Source organism: Columba livia, chromosome 15 (assembly GCF_036013475.1).
Source record: "Columba livia isolate bColLiv1 breed racing homer chromosome 15, bColLiv1.pat.W.v2, whole genome shotgun sequence".
In the NCBI taxonomy this organism is placed as follows: Eukaryota; Metazoa; Chordata; class Aves; order Columbiformes; family Columbidae; genus Columba; species Columba livia.
The window spans coordinates 2,882,774-2,893,263 of NC_088616.1; the positions used below are offsets into that span (position 1 = coordinate 2,882,774).

Genomic DNA, 10,490 nt, shown 5'->3' on the forward strand with positions numbered 1-10,490 from the left:
TTTCTTAACAGTCCTCCTTCTACATCCACAGCTCCCATTTTAAGACAGAAACTTCTGCTAGAGTAACCCATAACTGTTTGAGACACATTAACACAATAAAACTATCTCAAATTGATTGGCTTATTATTTATTGAAGAATCAGATCATTGCTGGCAGTCAATAAAAGGATGCTGCTTAGGAAGCAATCTAATTATTTGGTAGGTTTCCTGTTAAACCTGTTAATAGCCCATGTCCATATAGTGGTTTGGGACTCTAATTCCTCAGTGAAGTGCTCAGGCTTGGTGGTGGGGGTTATGTCACATTGCATCTGACATACCCAATACAACAGTAACATCTCACTAATTAACAAATAATATTAATAACTTAAATTATATTTTAATTTCCACATTAATTTTATTATATTGCTATTAAAACTGTACTACTGCTATTATTGCTATTAAAACTGTATTACTGCTATTATTGCAGACATACATTGATAAATAATAATTTGTTATTAAGATAACTAACCGCTAGCAGTGAGAAAACACCCAGCCGTACTGCATTAGTAAAAGCATCGCTCCTGATTTCAGTGTAGCCTGGGCAACCTTTCTGTATCAGTCTTGTGCACAGAAACAACTTGGATATCACCACATACCAACACTTTTCAGTAAAGCTGGCCTACCATCTACAGAACACTACCCATACAAACCATCTGACTTCCTCTCCATGGCAAGTTAACTAAAAAGATAAGGGGAATTACAAGCCATCAAAGCTTTCTTGTCATGTAATCCCATGTCCAGAGACACTTGACATGTTTTTGTTTCATTTCCTTTTATACCATCCAGAGGCAGGAGGTGGAAGTTGGTCACCAGTCAGACCAAGGGGGAACAGTAGGGCTCTGGTGTACCCCAATCATCACCAACACCCATCAACTTACACCTTTTGCTTTTATTACTGGTACACAGCAAGTGCCTTACTCTGTTTTGTGGTCAATACGATTTCCAGCTGAAGACAGCAAAAGGCTGCAGTGTTTAATGAAGAAAAGGAGGTAGTAGGTATTGATGTACACTTCCGAGTCTGTAATTCACTAGATTTAGCAAATGTAGTACTCTCATTTCCACACACATTCTTCATCATGTGTTCAAGTATGATTATACAGACTGCTTAATATTTCTGAATTAAGTAAAATGAGCCTCTTGTGGCTAGAGATGTTTATTATTTTAAGTATTTTAGGTTATTAGGATAATTTTATTTAAATTACTATCCACTGCCTTACACCCTTAATATTTTCCATTGATATGCCTTCAGGGTTTTATTTTCCCCTAAAGTCAACTTTGCTGAAGCAGTATATTTGATTTACCTATCATTTTACCATTACTAATTCTTCACAGCTGTTCATACATAGCACATCTCTAATAATCCACAGTAATATGGAGACACTTTTTATTCCCTGTTCCATTTGAGTTGAACCCAAGTTGTTGGGAACACTCAGCTTACTGCAGAGCCTGCTGCCCAAGCACCCACCAAGTTTTGCTGTTTACAAGATAAAATATGAACTTTAAATCATGAGGCATTATGTTTGCACAGTGAAGCTTGAAGTGACATTTTCTCAAGCTCCCCACAATACAGTTGTCTCATTGATCCCCAAAGGGGATGAAGGTCTCATTCTTCAGCAACATCTCAACCCCAGCAGGTCCCAACATCACAGCTGTGTCCAGAACATTGACTGTGCTGCTGACACAACACGTGGCGGTTCAAATAGGACTCCACATGCTCCATCAAGACCAGGAAACTACCCCCAGGTAGCGGCGGGAGCTCAGACTGCACCATCCCAGGAGAGCTGCAGCAAGGTCCTGTTGGGCTGTCACCACAAGAGAGGACAGAGACCAGCCCCGCCACTGCCAGGGAACATGCAACACTTGGTTCCAGCCTCACTACCACTATTAACACGTAGCTGGCGTAACTAAATCCTCAGCACAATGCTTGTCTGTCACCACTGGAGATGACAAAGACCAACACTTTGCACATCAGTCAACACGTGCATTCAGTCCATGCTTTGCTGGCAGCCCCCTGCACAATGGAATTCAACTCTTTCTGCCACATGCTTTACAGTATTTGTGGCAATAAACATTTCTCACACAAGGTGACTGGGGAAATCACACAATATTAGCAAAGCAAGCTTTTTAGTGCAGAGCAAAAAAAGCTTCATGTCTAATTACAAGTTTTACAATAACTGTGATACAGTAATTGGGATGGATTTGAAGTGCCTTCAGCAAGCGCTGTTTAAAAAAAAATTGAGACAGTGAAAATAATATTCATTATATTCAGCCATTAGTAAATATTCTCAACTAATACAGTAATGGGAAAGAACAGCTCCTAGAAGAAACATTTCTGGTTTTCCTATAATTACTGGAAATCAAAACACATTTGGTAGGACGAAAATTAATTGTTTGCCTGCACTGACAAACTTTGAAGCTATGCAGGATTTGGTTTTTATCCTCCAATTAATAAAACATTGCTTCAAGAACCAAACTCACTTTCTCATTTCTTTTCTCCATTCCTATTCATTCCTTAGACTAACAAGACACTATCCCAGAATTGAAGCATTATTCTCCTAGTACTCTAACTCTTAACATTTATTGCAGTGACTACACATGCATTTGTAAAGCTGAACACTTTCAAAGTCATCCTTTATTGCTTGTAACTGTTTGAAATTTAGAATAAAAGTATGTGATTGAGCCTTGCAGTTTCCTTTCAGCACACGTCCAAGCCAGCAGCACACTACCAAAGTCGCTTAGAGAAGACCTGATTAATAAAATGTTTTTTTTGTCAAGGGTATGGTAATTCAAAGCCACTACAAAAATCAATACAAATATAAATTGATTTAACAGGACACAAACCAATGTACATGCAAAATTGTGAGCATGTGTAAAACATCGGTGCCCCTCCAGCTCATGTCGGCCAAGATTCCAGCTCCACAGCAGCAATCCTGTACCTTGTCCCCAATCCCATGCTGCTTGTGCATCAACAAAAACCAAATATCACAAAAAAACCAACACGAGAAAAGCACCTGCTGCCAACAGACTACAGAGTGTGTTCACTATTTATGCTTCAGCCCTTACTGCTATTTCCATTCAATAAAAGAACAAAGCACATGGCAAAATTAATTCCCACAAGCTCTTCTGATTTGGAATTGTTTTTTAAGCTGTCTAGTCTATGTATTACACTGTAAGATAAACTAACTACAGCATCTTTTGATAATATTACATACAACAAACACACTGTCATATGCCTGAGGATTTCTTTATCTCTAATATGATTTGTATATTTTGTCCTTGTCCTTGCAAGTGTAGATTACCTTCCTTGCAGCTCTTATCACTGGAAGGTCATCACACTATCAGCCACCATTCAGAGAATGCCAGTTGGCCAATAAAGCACTCAGTGAAGTTTTCCATCCGTCTGCCTAAGGACTGCAGAGTGGGGCTGGAAAAGGAGTTGTGTCATTTGAAAACATCATTCAATGTCAGACTGGCTCATATACCACAGTATCTCAAACGTGTAGCTCAGATGCGTACTTGTACCGTCACTATAGCCTTAGATATAATCATAATTTTTATCAGGTAGCTAAGAACTCATTCACTCCATCACGCAAATTTTAATCAAGCATGTCACCAGAACACCGAACCTGGCCGAAGACAATTTGGAACAGATCCATCAGATGGGATTTTCAAAGGCTCCAAAGAGTCAGATGCACACCTCCAAACAGGGTTCAGCTTCACCTGGGCAGCTCTGGCCTCCCTCCCTGGCTCCAAATGCCCCCTGCACTCAGAGGCCCTGGCGATGGGCTCTGTGCTCCAGCTGTCCCAGCAGCTCCTTCCAAATGAAGTGCTGGGAGCCTTTGCTGAGAAACTAGAGCTTGGGCTCCATTGCTTCCTTTACAACAGAGATAAGCTAAGCCTTAGGAATAAACCTGGAAGTGTTTCATGTGCTAGGAAAACATGTACCCAAGTAATTATAATGTCATTACTAAGGATTAAACATATTAATAAAATTCCTTGCAGAGGGTTCAGTTGATTGCTGGTATCTTTCATATTAATTAATACTTGGCACTGTATAAATACTCAGACTGTATTTTACTCTATTACATTCCTATAAGACAGCTTCCAGAGCACTTTTAGGTAGCTGCTAACAAGAAATAATAGTTGTCTGAGCAAAGCATTGGACTAAATTGAAATACAAGGCTTGGTTCCAGAATTTAAAAGCTGCCCATCATTCCCACGAGGATGACTTTCACTCCAGCATTTTGATTCAGACCCATACCTAGGGCAGATGGGCAAGCTCCTCCAGACACAGGAGCTCTGCCACATGCATCCATCTTTAACTATTTGCAGGACAATATCCTGTAGTTGGGATTAGCCCCAGAAAACGATCAGTTCTGTGTATGCGTACAGAAATGTCCTTGGTGCACCCCTTTCACTCAGCAGAAAGAGTCAGGCTTAATTCTTTCTTCAAGATCTAAATTCAAATTTGTGTCCTATCTGCAGACCAGATGCTGAAATGAGCTTGTCTGGCATCTTCAGGTCTCAATGACCACTGTAGTAGCAGTCATTTTGGCACACATTCATTCCAGAAGGGACAAACGGGGCCTATGTAGCTTCAGTCTGGCCGCGTGGAAAAACTCATGTGGACTGTCAATAATGCTACTCTCCAATATGCTGGCCAAACACTATCAGAGACAGGCTAAAAGGCCTTCAACCCAGGCTAAAACACTGGCTTCTTCACATCTGTGAAGTGCAGATATTCATTTAAATAACAATTAGGGACCCCACAGTAGCACTTAGGTGGCTGCAGAATGATCTGACCTGTCAGATGGGAACAGCTGTCCCTGCTGCCCCTGTATCTTCACTGCTCCAGATCACTTGGGAATATTGTCTGCTTCTGTACCCGGGAATCACCCAGTTCCCATCTACTATTTCATCTGATCTTCTCCCAGTTACAATGCAAACCATCTACTCCCTCAACCAAACTGAAACACACTGCCAAATTCACATGTTAAACAAGAGGGGTAACTTAACTCCTTCCCTTTAAAGGAATAGGTATTTGCTGTAGCAGTAAAACTTCTGAAAGAAACATGATGCTCAGGCTGATTATTTCATTTTTTCCACTGAAAATTAAACTGTAACATTTAGCTCATCCTTAGCAGCCAGTCAAGATGCTCTGGCTTTATTTCTGCAAATGCTACAACAATCCTTCATGCTGCAAGAGAATAATCATTCCTTGGTAAAGCAGAAAAAAAATTAAAAATCCTACAACCTTTCCATATCCTCCCTAGGTCACCAGGATTTGTGGTGGTCCTGCCGAGCTCAGAGGATGGCAGCGCTAGGCACGTTATCATCACGCTGTCAGAGACTCTTCAAGCTGCCAGCTGCTGCTACTTCATCCTATTTTTCAACAAGCCCAGCTCACGCTGCTGCCTGCCAAAGCCTTCCCCTGCTCAACAGCTACCGCCGGCTGGCAGGGCCGCTGCAAGGAGAGCGGCTGCACTACACGTCTGCTTTTTTCCCCACCTCCCTCAAAGACAAAGTGCCATTTACTGACAGCTTCCTGTCAGCCAGCAATGACTGGCAGGCTGCTTGTGTTCCTCTTGAGAACAGGTTTTGTAAATACATGCTTAAAACTTGGAAGAACCCACAAGTCAGAAAGCTTAACAGTAGCTCTTCAAGAACAAGGACAATTTAAGGTTAACTGCTTCCTTAATGTGCAATAGTAAAATAGATTTACATAAAGTACTTTAAGTAACACTCTTTCTCCTCAAGCAGTTCCACAGCAGAGGAGACTCTACCTTTTTCAAGCACCCTTTGAACTAACAGCATAAGAAATCTTTCAGACATAAGTTTCACAGATTCAGCTCGCTAAAGGAACTTTCTCCCTACAGCAGGGAGGATGATCAAATATTTGTTCCATGGTTTTGCTCAGTAATGAATAGGTTTGGTGAAAAAGCACAGTAAGCTTGTCTGGGACTAGACTACGCTGGTATAGCCCACCTGCAAAAGGGCCAGAACAAACCACAGCCGGGCATTAGATATAAGCCACACTCAGTTCTACACATAACCACATCTTATGATATACCAGTCAGGATCTCCCTGTTCGACCGTGCTTTCCCACTCACTGCCTTCTCAGACAAGAAGATGCCACAATACAAAATGCTATCTTTTCCAACTCCCACCCAGGCTGTTTGCATGTGAGTTCTCATCTGAAACCCAAGACAAGGATACACAGAGCACACTTGGTGCGGCACCCTTGCTAAGCCATTGCAGGGATTCTTTCCAAGTACAGGTGTTTCTCCTCTGTCAACATTTTTAAAACAAGAAGAAGGAAAAAAACACCACAGACTTGCAGCAAGCAGGACAGTCCATCTTAGACAAAGATCCATGAGATAATGCCCTGATCTTGAATAAACACATCCTTGCAAGCATTTCTTACCTAAATAGCTCCAGTGAACTCGGTGAGAGCAAAGTGATACATGAGGTAAGAATCTGCAGTCTATCAGGTCACGCTGGATGCTACAGAATAAATGTCAGGGTATGCAGGCATCGCCAAACAACTTGAATATTCCCTGCATTAAAAGCAAAAGTTTAAGAACAGGATAAGGAAAATATCACACAATAGCCCTAACTGCAAAGCTTGTTGGGGTGACCAAAAATGCTTTAACTGTTATGTACGCTGTACAAAGGGTTGGAAGGCATATCTCAAGGACAGCCACAGGCACCTCCTCGACGTTTTGTGGGGAACAGCTGTCCCCACACTGTGGAGAAGGTAGAAACCTGAGGAAAAGATGCTTTCCTGAAGGAAAAAACATCCCCTAAAGCTTGTTGGTTCTTCCCACTGCACCTGTTGGTCTAGTAAGAGATACAACAGCTGCCTACAAACCTCGCTTTGTGGGCTGGATCTAGGGCAGAAAGAAAAAAAGCCTCCCCCACTCTCAGACAGAATGGGCCCTCAGTACTGGGATCACTGGTGCCTCAGCTCAGCCATCCTGCCTGCTCCAGCCCTGAGGTAACGCAGCCGCCATCTTGCGCGCCCACGGCCATGCTGAGGGATGAATACAGAATCCCCATTTGCAGGGGTGTTGGCTGCTATTAACAGCTCCAGGTGTCCTTATGAGGAGCAGCTGCACCCATACAGGGCCCTGGGTGTCCAGAGAAGTGAAGTTGCCAGTGCAGGTTATATGGAAGAACAAACGTAAAAGCAAAGATATTGTCAAAATCTGTGTCCCTATCCTAAACTCTAAACGAACCTGCCTCCCTTTCTTTCAAGCCATCACCACCAACTCCTTACTTCAATTCTAGAAGAGAAGGAAACCACTATTTGGATGAATTTTCACAATTCAAGTAAGGTTTGAAGCTCATTTCCAGGAGACGTAACTCCACTTGCTTTTAATCCCCCGACTCCACTTCTGAGTGCTATATTTGTCTGGCTCCACTATTAAAAAGTATGCATTCCAGTAACTGCGCACTATTTTTGGTTACACTATTTGCCTCAATCTAAAAGTGCATAAGTAGAAGAAATTTTGACAGTTTTCACAAGAATTAAAAACCACAGTCATCATCCTCTAAAGGCTCAGAGCTTTCAATCAACATTCTGAAGGGTGAAATCTTGCTGCCTCACTCCTGTAAAAGCTCTGCAGCAGAATTAGGGAGGGAAGAGTCAATGGTATCCCATGCCTGTCAGGTCAATGCTGCTCCTGAACTGATGCCATACCCAAGAGACACACCACTCTTCAGTAGGAAATAAACTGCATTCTCCATTAGGATGATTTTCCAGACTGCAGAATGTGTCTAATTTCAATTTGCTACACACAGATAATTGACTTTATGCTGAAGTTGCCATCATTTAATGTTTATCGTGTTCAGATCTGATGAGCAAACTAAGGAGTAGAAATCACTTTTCTCAGGTTTGATCTATTTATGGTAACTTTTATGAAAAATCTTTGACTCACGATCCTGTGAAGACTGTTTCATGGGTGACACACCAGGTAATCACATCTGTACATCGTACTTTTTCAGTGTTATCTGCAGAGGCATTACTGCTGCGGGTGGTACTTTAAGCAGGAATACCAAGATGCAGGTTTTAGTTTTGCCTCCAATTCTTCCATTCTTTGGCTCTTCACCACAGCTCACTACACTTACCCACAGCTCTTCAGCTTTCTGCTCCGCTCACAGTAACACCTAATCATCTAAAGCTCGTACAGCATCAATCTGTGCTCCAGCACAGTCACACTCAAATATTGTACAGTTCTTCCTACCGCTCCAAGAAAGATCAGATGTGTTTTGATACTCCAGTTCTCATTGTATCAGCAAGGCTTTGCTCTCCGTTCTCGAAAGCACTCAGCACCACAGATACTGCTTGGCTCGCAGCCACATCATCTCATTTCACAGCCCTGAGAGAGAACACATGCACACAAGGATTGCGAACAGCAACAACAGAGACAACAGCTGCTGTGGATCACAGTGGTGCACAGGATATGATCCTTCATCCCACATCACAGTGGGTCAAGATGAAACACCAACTTTCTTTCTCCCCTTTTAAAAGTTACATTTTTAAGGCTTGTGTGCTGTCTGGAATTCATCTATAATTATATCCTACTAGAATTCCACTATATTATCAAGCAGCCCTAGTTTTCTGGTCTGAGGTGTGCATTATTGCTGTGCCTATCAAACAACTCTTCTGCTTTGATAACAAAACAACAGGCAGGAGGTAAAAGGCAGGACTTCTGAGAGATGTCAGTATAAATCCTCAACTTACTGCATAGGAATTGTGAATATCAATTACTTACAAAGGTCTAGTGAGTACCAGGTTACACATACTGAAGAAAACATACAAAGTTTTGGGAACAGCAATATGGCTGAGCACTAATTGAGACCCACTTGGTGCTGGAGGGCATATGTCATTGCCACATGGCGAGTCAGGAAGGTGTGAAATGGGATCTTCTGCCCACCACTCTGCAATAATGATAATGAACACAATCTATTCCTCATTGCTCCCAGGAACAGCAAGACTCAAAAAAAGAACATCAATACGAAAACAAAAAATACTGGGGAAGAAGAGTGATTTTTCAAAGTTAACTCCGAAACAGTCTGCCAGGTCAAGCACTTGCTTGCAAGCGCATCTTCATTTCAGTAATAATTAGATCCCCAGTCAAAAGAAGCAGCATTCAGCAGAGTATGGCTCATTTACAGCAATTGCAGCACAGCACAAACCTGCGCCTGAAGAGCTCGGAGCAGGGGAAGGCTCAGAGCAGCACTCGCAAGGCGCCAGTTTCCCGGTCTCACACAGCTGGGAGCTTGCTACAGACTCTTGTTTTCCAACTCACCTCCATACACACACAGCAAACTCCTGCAACAGGCCACATCAGACACACACAACTGGTGCTCTAGTCATCTTTTGCACAAAGTGCTAAACCTCTTTCTTTGAGGGAGAAATTCACTACACGTAGGAGAAAGCAGCCAATACCAGTGAACAACATCACAGGAACTGGAAGCCAACTCTTCTGTTATTACTACACTGATGGTGGTTACATCTGCTCCCACACAGAAATACTGAGGCACTCTGCAGTCCATACTGAAATACAGAAATAAAGAAATACTCTGCTGTCCCCAGAAGTGACAGACGCTGGTGGGACAACTCACCTCATGGTGCAGAAGGGCCCGTCTCCTCTGCAGACTCTGCCTGCACTGCAGCCTTCCAGGGTCAAGCCTTTCTTCAGGACATCCAGATAGAAAACCCCACACCTCATAAGATTTAAGTCCTTTGGCTGTAAGGTTTCTTCATTTTATAGCTTCAGGTTTCTGGAGGTTGAAGTAATGCCTTTTGCCACGGCAGGAGAAACTTCTCAGCTCCTGTTTCTGTGGAGATTTTTGATCATAGCAAGGTCCCCCCACAGCTGCAGGGCCCAGCCATCTTGTAGCTCCCAAATTACATCAGTCCCTCCCCCACAGACTTCCTCCCTCCCAAGCCAACCCTAAACTTGGGCTTTACCTCTGTGGGCTGGGCCTTTTCTAGCAGCCCACAGCCCCAGCTGCTCTCACTAGCGAGCAGGGCGTTCCCGGGGCCATGGCCGCCCGGGGAGCTGCAGGAGGGTGACTAGCCCAGGGAAGCTGCCGCCAGCACAAACCTGAGCCGTAGAGCTGTGTGAGCCGGGTTATTTACAAAGACAAGGCTACAATGATGGTCCTCTGAGATATTTACCAATAATCAGGGAAACCTTTCTGAGGCAGGGAAGTTATGTTGCTCCTCTTTGCGTTTCTGCTGCTGCCCAACCCAGGAGGCGTTCACTGGAGCGTGTGAATTGGGGCTCCTGTTTACTCTGCAGTGGTGAAAGTGCACCTGCCGAATGGGATCTTTCTGTTCTGAGGGGTTTACATGAGCCTAGTGATGCTGCAACAGAAATCCCACAGAGCAGAGAGGCCCTGTCCCGCTTTGCCAGGCTGACACCAGCAGTGAGACAGTCC

General features: G+C 43.2%; 1 long non-coding RNA gene across 1 annotated transcript in view; it reads right to left on the minus strand.

The window, feature by feature from the left end:
• The window catches only part of LOC135575490 (uncharacterized), a 267,532-nt gene extending 257,344 nt beyond the window's left edge, over positions 1-10,188 (minus strand). Inside the window, exon 1 of the long non-coding RNA XR_010466313.1 lies at positions 9,669-10,188. This is a non-coding gene — a long non-coding RNA (uncharacterized LOC135575490). The remainder of the gene's footprint in view (positions 1-9,668) is intronic.
• Between the last annotated feature and the right edge of the window lie 302 nt (positions 10,189-10,490).